We start from the raw sequence: 13,175 nt of genomic DNA on the forward strand, positions 1-13,175 counted from the left end.
TACCATGTTTGTCTTTCTCAGTCTGGGTTGCCTCACTCAGGAGGATTTTTTTCCTAGTTTCTTCCATTTTCTTGCAAATTTCATAATCTCATTTTTATATTTTTGGTTGTGAGCCTAGCCTTTAATGGCTGAGCCATCTCTCCAGCCCCATAATCTCATTTTTAAAAGCTGAGTGATACTCCATTGTGTAAATGCACCACATTTTCTCTTCAGCTGAGAGCCATCTAGGTTGTTTCCAGTTTCTGATTATTATTAATAAGGCTTCTTAGAGCATAGTTGAGCAAATGTCCTTGAGATTTGGTGACACCTCTTTTGAGTATATGCCCAAGAATGTTATAGCTGGGGCTTGAGGTAGAACTATTACTAATTTTCTGATAAACCCCAAATTGATTTCCATAATGGATATACAAGTTTGTACTCCTGTCAGCAATGGATTAGTGTTCCCCTGATACACATCCTCACCAGCATGAGCTGTCACTTGTGTTTTTGATCTTAGCCGTTCTGACAGATATAAGATGAAATCTCAAACTAGTTTTGATTTAAATTTCCGTGATAACTATGTTGAACATTTCTTTGTTTCTCAGCTATTTGAGAGTCCTCTTTTGAAAATTCTCTATTTATCTCTGTACCCCAGTCTTTTATTTGCTTTATTGTTTACTTTCTTGAGTCCCTTATATATTATAGATATTAGTCCTCTGTCTAATGTAGAGTTGGTGAAAATATGTTTCCCATTCTGTGGGCTGCCATTTTGTCCTACTGATGATGTCCTTTGCCTTAACAGATGCTATTCAGTTCCATAAGATCCCATTTATTGTTTATCTTAGTGCCTGAGCCATCAGTATTCCGTTCAGGAAGTTGTCTCTTGTGCCAGACTTTCAAGGCTATTCCCCACTCCCTTTTCTGCAAGATTCAGGGTATCAGGCTCCATGTTGAGGTCTTTGGTCTACTTAAGTGTGAGTTTTGTGCATGGTGATAGATAAGGATCTGTTTGCATTCTTCTACATGCACACTGTAGGAATATTTTAAGCTATTTTATTGGGTTCTTGTATCTACCATTCTTATCCACCTAATCCCTTCCAACTCTCCAAAAATAAGAAGGCAAGAAAGAAGATTTGAGGGTAAAGTGGACATAGGTGTCTTTAGACTACTTCCTGCTGATTAGAGTTGTTGAGTTCCTAGAGACAAGTCCAGTCTTCTTTGTCAGAATATCCAGCAATTCAGCAAACCAGAAATCCAGTAATCCAGCAATAGCAAGCACAGCAGCAGGAACCAACAGCAGCAGGGAGCAGCCACAGGTGGTGTAGCAGCTACCATAGGCTTTTTCAAGGCCCTCCCATGTATACCCTTTCAATAATTCCCAGAAATAAACTATCTACCCCTGCCAAAGCATGAGACATATTATAGTTAGCTACTGTGGGCAATCTGAAGCAGCCACATATAGTACACCTGGATTAAAACAAAAACATATTCATATAACATAACTGGGTTTTTAAAGACACCAAATTCTCACTACAGCACACATCCAGTTAGACCAGTGCCATTTGTTGAAGGTGTTTACTTTTTTCTACTGTATAATTTTGGCCTTTGTGGCAGTTTGAATAGGTCTGACCCCGCCCCCCATAGATTCATGTGTTTGAATATTTGGCCATAGGGAGTGGCACTATTAGGAAGTATGGCCTTTTTATAGGAGATGTGACTTTGTTAGAGGAAGTATGTCACTGCAGAAGCTGGACTTTGAGACCTTAAATGGTCAAGCTATGTTCACTGTGAAACACACACACACAGTCTCCTCCTTGTAGCCTGAGGATCAATATGTTCTCTCTCGGCTCCTGCTTCAACATCATGTCTACCTACATGCCTACATGCTTCTCTCCATGGTGATAATGAAGTAAACCTCTGAAACTGTAAGCCAGCACCATTTAAATGTTTCCCTGAATAAGAGGTCATGGCGTCTCTTCACAGCAATAAAACCCTAAGACAGAAGTTAGTACCAGGGACTGGGGTACTTCTGTGATTAGCCTAACCATGGCTGGTTGGTTGGTTGGTTGGTTTTAGAGGAATGTGGATTCTGGGACTTTGAATTAGAAAATCAGTTGAACATTTTATGTAGGGCTTAATGGACAATCCTAGTAAGAACATGTAAGATAGTGGTGCTGGGGGTGATTTGAACTTTGAAAGCTTGGCTCAAGAGACTTCAGAGGAAAATTTTAGTATGTGGCTTAGAGATTGTTCTCGTAATATTTAGGCTAAGAATGTGGCTGCTTTTTTGCTCTTGTCTGAAAAGTTTGTCTAAGTCTAAGGTGAAGGCTTTTACATTAATTGTATTGACAAAGGAAATATCAAAATAGACTAGTATAATGGGATTTAATGTCTTAGTAAACTGACCAAGGGAAAAAATTTAATGTATAGTTCAAGAATTAAGGGGTACCATGAAGTAGAATGGAGATAAATTGTGTGTTCAAGAAGATAAAAGATTAAATTTATTAAATGGAATTAAAAAAGACTTTGGGACAAGATCCCACCCATCTAAGTTTACATCTTGTGAAAAAATAATTAAAGAAAGCTTTACATCTAGGTGTGGTGGTATACAATTTTAATTCCAACAGGAGAAGCCTTTAATCCCAACAATCAGGGGACATGAGCATGCAGATTTCTGATTTCAAGGCCAGCCTGGTCTACAGAGCAAATTTCAGGACAGCAGAGCTTAGGTACTATAGGAAACCATGGAAAACAGAAATCTGGTGAAGATGTAATTTAATGATAGGGTCATGTTCCAGCCTCAGCAAACAGCAGAACTTGGCAGCTTCTCCTACAGGGTTCTTGCTTTAGAATCAAGGACAGAATTTCCCTCTGTGACTAAGAAAAGTCCCTGAGGCCAGGCACGTGGCAGGGGTGTCTCCGGAGGCCCAGAGAGGCCATTGTATGAAGCTGTGAAATGCTATTGCATGATGTTATGAAGGTGAAGCCTGGATTCCCTTGAAGATCCCAAGATGTTGAAGATGCCACAGCTATGGTATACTTCCTAAGGAACGCTGCTAACAGGGTGCAGAACTAGCCCAAGGGAAAGAAGTGTATTGCAGTTAACAAAGCTAAAAGGAGGTGGAGATCTGAAGAACACTTTGACATCAGACATGTAGATGCAGAGTTTAGAGTTTTCCAGCTGGTTTTGGTCTTGCTTTTGTCCAGTGTTTCTTCACTATGCTCCCTTCCCTGTGTTTTGGAATGTTAATGTATATTCTGTGGCATTGAATGATGGAAGGATGTGATCTCTTTTTTTATTTTTATATCATAAGGAGTACAGTTAAGAAGTGTAGAGATAAAGATGGAGCACATTGAGGAACTGGCAAACCAATAACTGGCCCAACTTGAGACCCACCCCATGAGAGAGAGCCAACCCCTGACACTATGAATGATAGTCTGTTATGCTTAGCCTAGCATAACTGTCTTATGAGAGGCTTCATCCAAAAGCTGATGGAAACAGATGCAGAGAGCCACAGCCAAACAATAAATGAATCTCAGTAAGTTTTGTGGAAAAGTGAGGGGAAGGATTGAGGGAGCCATAGGAGTCAAGGGCACCACAAGAAGACATACAGAATAAATCAACATGGGTCCATGGGGCTTTTGGATACACAACCACCAACTAAACAGCTGTCATGGGTCAGAGCTGAGGTACCATGGTAGGTTGGTAACCCTTTGGGGCCTCCCCTTCTCTGAGAAGGAGAGGATAGAATGGGCTACAATGGACATAAGGGTGGGACTGGGAGAAGAGTAGGTAGGAGGCTGGAATCAGGCTGTAAAGTGATTAAAATAAAAAATATTGAAAAAAGAGATTATGTGCACCTCAAAAGAGGCTTAAACTTTGGACTTTTAAACATTGTTGAGACTGTGATAGGTTATGAAAACTTTAAAAGTTATACTAAATGAATTTTTGTAATATGTTATGACTATAAACCTGTGTGTTCAGAAAAAGGAATGTGGTAGTTTGAATAGGTATAGACCCATATATTCATGTGTTTAAATGTTTGCCCATAGGGGATGTTACTTTTAGGAGGTGTTGTCTTGTTAGAGGAAGCGTGTAACTGTGGAGGCAGGGCTTTGAGGTCTTAAATGTTCAAGATATTCCCAGTGTCATGTTATTTATTAGTAATAAAAAGTAGGTATAATTTATTATGCATGATTTGAAGATAAAAATTTAAATCTCTTAGAAGTACATCATTGCCCTAACAACAGTAATAAATATCTACCATTTTTGCTCATTATGTATAATGCATCAGACTTTGTACAAAACTGTGTTTGTTTCTCAGCCCTACTATCACACAAATAATTGAGACTATTTTATATTTTTTAATAATAAGCTTCACAACACAATAACTGATCAGTTATTACTCTGGTTTTAACCCTCTAAGCTAATTTGGCTTCCTCCCAGTATGCAAAGTGATACTTTCAGTTTGTAGCTTTTCTTGCTGATATCTCTCTCCTAGTGTCTCTTGAAGCTCTCTCATGTCTGCATCCCCTACTTCCTCCTCTAACTCCTCCTGTCCTGGTTGGCAGGAAGTCTAGCCCTATTCTCTACCCCTGCTAAGTGATTGGCTGTAAGCTGATTTATTGGCATATCAGGAGAAAACTGGGGAACAGTGTTCACACATTGAGACATGAGATTGTCAGAACAAGGATTGCATGGGGGATACAGAAATCAGCATTTGATTTGCATAATGACCTTTTGCCTACAAATTTGTATATACATGCATTTATTCACTGATTTATAACATTAAAGTCCTAAAGACTTCACCCATCTTTATAGGCAGAACCTCAAGCTCCAGCGGAGGACCTGAAGTTCTTGTCCAGTGTCACTGATATGTAGCTGCTTTCCTTACATCTGCAATCTACCTGTTACTGGGTTGCTGAACACTGTACTCACTTCATTAAATTGAAAATTAAACTTCAATCATAACCTTCAAAGAACTATGCAATTTGTAAGTCATGTAAGGGTCAACAGAGTTTTACTTTTTGAAACCAGTGTTGTATAATTTCTAAATATATATGCAATTTTTAATCTTTGAAATTTAGCTTACATCCTGCTTCTCTCCTCCTACTAACCCCTACTCACCCTTCCTCCACTTCTCCTCAGAAAAAGGGAGGCTTCCTACGGAATCAACCAGCCTTGGTATATCAACCTGCAGAACAGATAGGCACATCTTCTATTGAGGCTAGACAAGGCAACCCAGTTAGGGAAAAGGTATCCAAAGTCAGGCAATATAATCAGAGACAGACTTTGCTCCTGCTTTAGGAGTCTCACATGAAAAACTAGATACATAACTGTTCATATGTGCAGAGCTTCTAGGTCCATCTCATGAATGCTCTCTGGTTGATAGTTCAGCATCTATGGCCCTGGTTAGTTGATTCTGTATATTTTCTTGTAGTGTCCTTGACACCACTGGTTCCTCCAGTCCTTCTCTTCAACAGAATTCCCCAAGGTCCACCTACTGTTTGGTTGTGAGTCTCTGCAGCTGTTTCCATCAGTTGCTGAGTAAAACCTCTCTGATGACAGTTATGCTAGAGCAGAATATCACTAACAGTTTCAGAGATGGGCTCCCTCTCATGGAATGGCTTTCAATCTGTGCCAGTCTTGGTTGGTCTTTACCTCAAATTCTGCTCTATTACTATCCCTGAACATCATATAGACAGAACAAATTGTGGATCTAAGTTTTGTAGCTGGGTTGGTGTCCCAATCACTCCGTTGGAAATCTTCTCTGGTTATAGAAATTGGCCTTTTCAGGCTCCATATCCCCAATTGCCAGGAGTCTTGCCTAGGGTGACCCTCATATATTGCTGGGAGTGTTCATTGCCCTAGGTTTCTACCTAATCCAAGAGATATCCCCGAACCCAGTTATCTCTTCCAGTACTCTCTCTCTCTACCTCCGACCCCACCTCATCCCCCATGTTCCCATCCACACCCTCCCCATTCTCTCCCTTTCCTCCATCTGACCCCAATGTCTATTTTCCCTGGACAGTAATATTCAAGGACCCCTTCTTGGGCACCCTGGGTTACTTAACTTCTTTGGGACTGTGCATGGTTTTCCTGTACATTATTACTAATGTCCACTTATAAGAGAGAACATAACATGTTTGTCTTTCCCAGTCTGTATCACCTCACACAAGATGATCTTTTCTAGTACCATCCATTTGCCTGCAAATTTCATAATGTCATTGTTTTTAATGGCTAAGTAATACCCTATTGTATAAATGGGTATATAAATTGTATAAATGGGTATATAAATTGTATAAATACCACTTTTTTATGCATCCCTCAATTGAGGGACACTGAGGTTGTTTCCAGTTTCTGGCTGTTATGAATAAAGCTTCTATGAACATAGTTGAGCAAGTATCCTTGTGGTATGCTGTAACATCTTTTATGTATATGCCCAAGAGTGGTATAGCTGAGTCTTGGAGTATAACTATTCTCAATGTTCTGAAAAAGCACCAAATTGGTTCTACATGTATACAGTTCGACCAGCAATGTTCCCCTTTTTCCACATCCTAACCAATATGAGACATCACTTGAGTTTTTGATCTTCACCATTCTGAGAGGTGTGAAATGGAATCTCAGAGTCATTTTTTTATTTGATGACTAAGGATGTTGAACATTTCTTTATATGTTTCTTGGTCATTATAGCTTTATCTGTTGAGAATGCCCTGTTTAGATCTTTACCTCATTTTTAGATGGGGCTATTTGATTTGTTGATATCTAGCTTTTTTAGTTCTTTATATATTTTGGATGTCATTGCTCTGTCAGATGGAGTTGGTGAAGAATTTTTCCCATTCTGTAGCCTGCAATTTTGTTCTTTTGATGATGTCTTTGCCTTACAGAAGCTATTCAGTTTTATGATGTCCAATTCATTAATTGTTGGCCTTAGTGCCTGAACTGTTGGTATTCTATTCAGGAAGTTATCTTCTGTGCCAATACATTCAAATCTTTCCCCCACTTTTCCTTCTTTCAGATTTAATGTTTGTTGAAGTCTTTGGTCCACTTCTACTTGAGTTTTGTGCAGGGTGAAATATGGATCTATTTGTATTTTTCTACATGTAGAAATCCAATTAGACTAGCACCATTTGTTGAAGATGCTATCATGTTTCCGTTGTATGGTTTGGGCTTCACTGTCAAAAATCAACTGTCTGTAGGACTATGGGTTTATTTTTTTTTTACCCAAAAAATACAGATTATTTTAATTTTTTTTTCAGTACATGTCCAGGGTTACAATTCAGTAACAATTAGAAAATACAAACAGAACAGATTTATTATTTTTTTTTCAGAGAAGAGATTTTGTTTTATTTTGGTTTTTGTTGAAAATGTATGGGAATAAGGGGGAAATGGGAGGGAGGGAAGAATGGGAGGATACAAGAGATGGGATCACCATTGAGATGTAACAAGAATAAATTAATAAAGGGGAAAAAAGAAAAAAATACATCATACAATTCAGACTCAGGGCCTAGAGGCCTGAGCTGAAACTGATTTGAAAACATCTTTTCTATGGGAAAAGGGAAACTGAGATCAGGACTGTGGGTTTATATCTGGGTCTTCAATTCAATTCCATTGAACCACCAGTCTTTTTATATGCCAATACTATGCAGTTTATATTACTGTTGCTCTGTAGTACAGCTTGAAATCAAGGATGGAGATGCCTCCAGAAGGGCTTTTATTGTACAGGTCTGCTTTAGCTATTCTGGGTTTGTTGATTTTGGTATTGTTGTTGCTGTTTTTACACATGAAGTTGAGAGTTGTTTTTTCAAAGTCTGTAAAGAATTATGTAGAATTTTTATGGGAATTCCATTGAATCTGTAGATTGCTTTCTGGTAGGATGGCCATTTTACTATGCTAATTCTACCAGTCCACGAGCATGGGAGACTTTCCCACCTTCTGATATCTTCTTCAATTTCTTTCTTCAAAGATTCGAAGTTATTGTCATACAGGTCTTTCAATTGCTTGATTAAGGTTACTCCAATTTTATTTATTTGTGAATATTGTGTGAGGTGTTGTTCATGTAATTTCTTTTTCAGCCTGTTTATCATTTGTATATAAGTAGGCTAGTGATTTTTTAAAGTTAATTTTTTATTCAACCACTTTGCTGAAGGTGTTTATCAGCTATAGGAGTTCCCTGGTAGAATTCTTGGAGTCACTTATGTATACTATCATATCATATCTGAATAGCAATCCTTTGACTTTTCTTTCAAATTTATATTCCCTTAATTTACTTTGGTTGTCTTATTACTCAAGATAAAACTTCAAATACCATATTGAATAATATAGATAGAATAGACAGCCTTGTCTTCTCCCTGATTTTAGTGGAATTGCTTTAAGTTTTTCTCCATCTAATTTGATGTTGGATATTGGCTTGCTCTGTATTGCCTTTATTGTGTTTAGGTATGTGCCTTGTACCTCTGATTTCTCCAAGACTTTTATCATAAAGATGTGTTGAATTTCTTATTAATTTATTTATTTTATATCCTCTTCTCTCATTCCTCACACACACATACACACACCTCCACCATCCTCCTATCCTCTCTTTCTTTTAAGAAAAAGAGAGGCTTCCAATGGATAGAAACATTCCATGTCATATTAAGTTGTAATAAGACTAGCCACATCTCCTATCGTGGTTAAGACAGGCAGCTAGTTAGGGGGAATGGATTCAAGGTGAGCAACAGAGTCAGATATAGCTTCTGCTCCTGCTGTTAGGAGTCGCACATAAAGAACAAGCTGCACCACTGTTACATGTGTGCAGAAGGCCTACGTTCACCCATCCAAATTATGTTCTGTTTGATAGTTCAGTCTCTTTTGGCCTCCATGGACCCAAATTAGTTGGTTCTGTATGTTTTCTTATGGTATCCTCTAGGTATAAGGTTATTGTATAATTTAAATTCTGATTTCCTGTCTAAATGTTGTGTAAACTATGCCCCTTCTTAATTAATTTTATTTGGATGATGGTAGTGTGTGTGTGTGTGTGTGTGTGTGTGTGTGTGTGTGTGTGTGTGTGTATGAAGTGTCCCATTTGGTCGTGCTAATGTGTAATTATTTATTTCTGGTGTTTCTTGGGGTGTTGTTAACCTCTTTGGGTTGGAGTTTTTCTTCTAACTCCTGTAGGGCTGGATTTGTGCATGCATATTGTTTAAACTTGGTTTTGTCATGGAATATCTTGTTTTCTTCCTCTATGGTGATTGAATTTTTTCTGGGCTGACCTTGGTGATCTCTTAGAGGTTGCAAGACATCGTCCCAGGCCCTTCTGGGTTTTAGAGTCTCTGTTGAGAAGTCTGATGTAATTCTGATATGTCTGCCTTTATATCTTACTTTGCCTTTTTTTCTTGTAGCTTTTATATTCTTTCTTTGATCTGTTGATTTAGTGCTTTAATTATTATGTGGTTGAATCTATTTGGTGCTCTGTAAGATTTGTGGAGGAATTTTTCTCCAGGAACATAGCTGCTCTGGCAAGGGATGACATCCAATGAATGAATTTCTAGGTCTATGTGATCACGTTGGAATTCAGACATACCCTTAGTACAGACTTTTAATCCCAAACAGTGTAGGTAAAGTTAGTTTATAGAAAGAAGCAGCCAATTTTGAAAGTGATATCTAATTGAGAGGCAGACAAAGTGATAAACTAGAGAAATATTTGACAGAATAGGATACACCTAAGTCTCATGAGAGGAGACTTAAGGGAGCAGCACAGAGGAAGAGAAGACTGAGGCAGTTTTACAGAGACAGGTTGTAAAGAAAACAAGCTAGACATAGGTGAAGAAAGAGAAGCCAGAGGATAAGAAGAAGTCAGAAGATTAGAACAGATTTCTAGAGTTTTATTTTGAGGCCAAGCAGAGTAATTCAGTCACAAGCTGAGATAAGCCAATTTGAATCATTGAGCTTGGAGAGGAGTTTTGAGCCAAAACAGCTGAGTTGAATCAGCCAGCTGGAGTTCAGAAAGAACTAGAAAGGTTGGCTTATTCACCAGTAAGCTTCCAAGACAACAATTACAACAGTCAAATAAAAGGTACTTTTATATCTGGCACTTAGTGTAGTTAGAGGAAAAACACAACGTGATTGGAGAAGAAGAAAGCTCCACAAACATTGCAGAAAGCAGAAGACATATGACAGAAATGTTGCAGATGATGGAAGACATCTGACAGAAAGCCACAGAGGAGAAATTTGCCTGGAATCATCCTGAGAAACCATCAGTTCTTTGAGTTAGGCTGGATGCCCAGAGAGATGCGGGGGACTCCAGAACAATAGGAGCCTTTAGCACTGAGCAAGCAACAGTGAAGTTTCTCTGAGACAGTGAATCACAGTAAGCCATCACAAAAGACAATTTTCATTATATAGACAGACTCGTCCTGCATTCAAAAATGGAAATCTTCATTTCAGATCCCTTGAGAGCAAGAATAGAACATGAGAGGATAGACACATTACTTTAAAAAGCTCTAATAGTACTTATTGCAACTGTGTCCACTGGAGTAAACACCTCCTACTTTCAATTTCAGTCTTTATATAGTTTCTCTCAAAAAAGGTTGCAAAATAGCTGTACAACAAGGAAAAATAACTATGATAATACAAAGGCTTAAAAGAAAAAAGACAGAGAAAGTAAGAAAATAGAAAGTGCTAAATTGTGAACCTGTGGTACCTAATAAAATCAAGGATCAAGATAAATAGCACATTGACACTCCTCTTGGGTGTGTTTGCTTCTTTTTGTCCTAGAGCTTTTAGGTGTGCTGTTAAGTAGCTAGTATAAGATGTCTCCAGTTTCTCTATGAAGGCACTTAGTGCTGTGAACTTTCCTCCTAGCACAGCTTTCATTGTGCTAGGGTATGCTGTGAACTCATTTTCATTGAATTCTATGAGGGCTGTAATTTTTGTTTGTTTGTTATTTCTTCCTTGACCTAGTGGTCATCAAGTAGGAAGTTGTTCTGTTTCCATGAGTTTGCAAGATTTCTATTATTTTTGTTGTTGTTGCAGTAAAGCTTTAACCCATGGTTGTCTGATAATATACAAGGAGTTTTGTTTTGCTTTGTTTTTTCAATTTTCTTCTATCTGTTTAGACTTGCTTTGTGACTGGGTATATGACCAACTTTGGAAAAGGTTATATGAGGTACTGAAAAGAAGGTATATTCTTTGTGTTTTGGTGAAATGTTCTGTAGATATCTGTTAAGTCTATTTGTTTCATAGCATCTATAGTTTCATTATTTCTCTGTTTAGTTTCCATCTCCATAACCTGCCCACTGGTGATAGTAGGGAGTTGAGTCTCCCACTATTAATGTGTGGGATTCAGTGTGTGATTTAAGTTTTAGTAATGTTTCTTTTACAAATGTGGGTGCCTTTGCATTTAGAGCATAATATTCAAAATTGAGATATAATCCTGGTAAATTTTTCCTTTGATGGTATTAAGTATCATTCCCAGTCTCTTTAGATTAATTTTGGCTGGAAATTTATTTTATTAAATATTAGAACAGCTACTCCAGCTTGTTTCTTGAGTATGTTTTCTTGAAAAATCTTTTTCCATCCCTTTACTCTGACGTAATGTCTATCTTACTGAGGTGTGTTTCTTGTATGTAGTGTAATGATAGACCCTTCTGTTAGTTTGTGTCTTTTTATTGGGGGATTGAGTCCATTGATGTTAAGAGATATTAATAACCAACAATTGTTAATTCCTATTATTTTGGTATTGTTGATGGTGTGTGTGTGTGTGTGTGTGTGTGTGTGTGTGTGTGTGTGTGTGTGTGTCCCTTCTTTAGGTTTTGCTGATGTGAAATTATTTATTTCCTGTGTTTCCTTGGGTATAGTTGACCTCCTTGAGTTGGATTTTTTCTAGTATTCTCTCTAGGGTTGGATCCAGAAGGGGCTGGGAAGATGTCTTGTAGTCACTAAGAACCCAAAGATGCCAGTAAAATTTCAATGATCATAGATGGAGGGTTTTGCAATTATTATAGATTTGAATGCTGATTTCTGAGTTTAGCTTTGTTGGATGGATGAGTTTTTTTTTAATGTTTTCCCCCTTGATTTTTATTTATTTTTTGTCTTCTGGCCTGAGTAGCCTGGGGCTCTGGTGACTGGTGAGTCTTCAAGTCTAGTAGGGTGTGTCCTTCAAGTCCCCTGTGGTTTTTATAGTCTGCATGGCCTCTTGGGCCTTGGGTGCTAATCTTGCCTCTCATACCAGTATGGCCTGGTGTGAGAGTGACCTCCAGGAAGGCAGACAAAGTTGTGGGCCAAAAATTAGAACACAAGGGACAGGGTCTATCTATGAAAATTTAAAGAGAGCCATCAGGTATATTAGAACTCAGTGGCAAAGGGCAGCACTGCCATCTACAGGCCTGTGTTAAGCACTTCATGTACAATTTAACTTGGCTCAGTGATTATGGATTTATATGGTAAAACAAAAAGTGAAATTAATAACTGTATCAAGAATTAATTTACAAGTATATTAACTTGTTAGATATTTTTAACCACTGTTCTAGTAGCCTTGATATCTATATGTATAATCAAAACACTGATCGTAATATACAGAATAGATATGGAATGAGTATGAATATAGAATCAAACAGGAGAAACCTGCCTTCCACATCAAGCATGGGTAGAACATAACCACACAGAAGTCCATATGTCGCCATGCCACGTGAAGTGGGCAGGCAGAGGGCACAGAAGCCCCCCTACCACCATGCAGCACAGCAAAGGAGAAAAAATACATCCAAAGACCCACCTGCCTCCATGCCAAGCATCACAGATTGGGAAAATACACACAGATACCTGCCTGCCACCACATGGCATGGGTGGCCTGTAGACACACAGAGACCAGCCTGCCTCTGTGCCGTGCAGCATGAGAGGGGGAAGAAGTCCAGAGACTCCCCCACTGCCATGCCACATGGGCAGGCTATAAACACCTAGAGGCCTGATTGCTGACATGCTATGTACTCAGGCAGAGGAAGTCACCCAGAAGCCCTCTAGGCATATGGCCTGCCTGCAGCAGGAGCCACTACAATATACAAGTATGTGGTGAACAGATGAGAGAGAGAAAGAAGTGGAACATTTTTTTAATTATGAAGAGAGATGGACCTGGAGACTCAACACTGCAGAGAAATGGCCTGTTATAAGTAGCCAGTCCTGCCACCTGAGGCCATATTGAAGTCCCAGCCTATGCTGCTGC

Source organism: Acomys minous (assembly GCF_964271855.1).
Source record: "Acomys minous genome assembly, chromosome: 14".
Lineage (NCBI taxonomy): Eukaryota > Metazoa > Chordata > Mammalia > Rodentia > Muridae > Acomys > Acomys minous.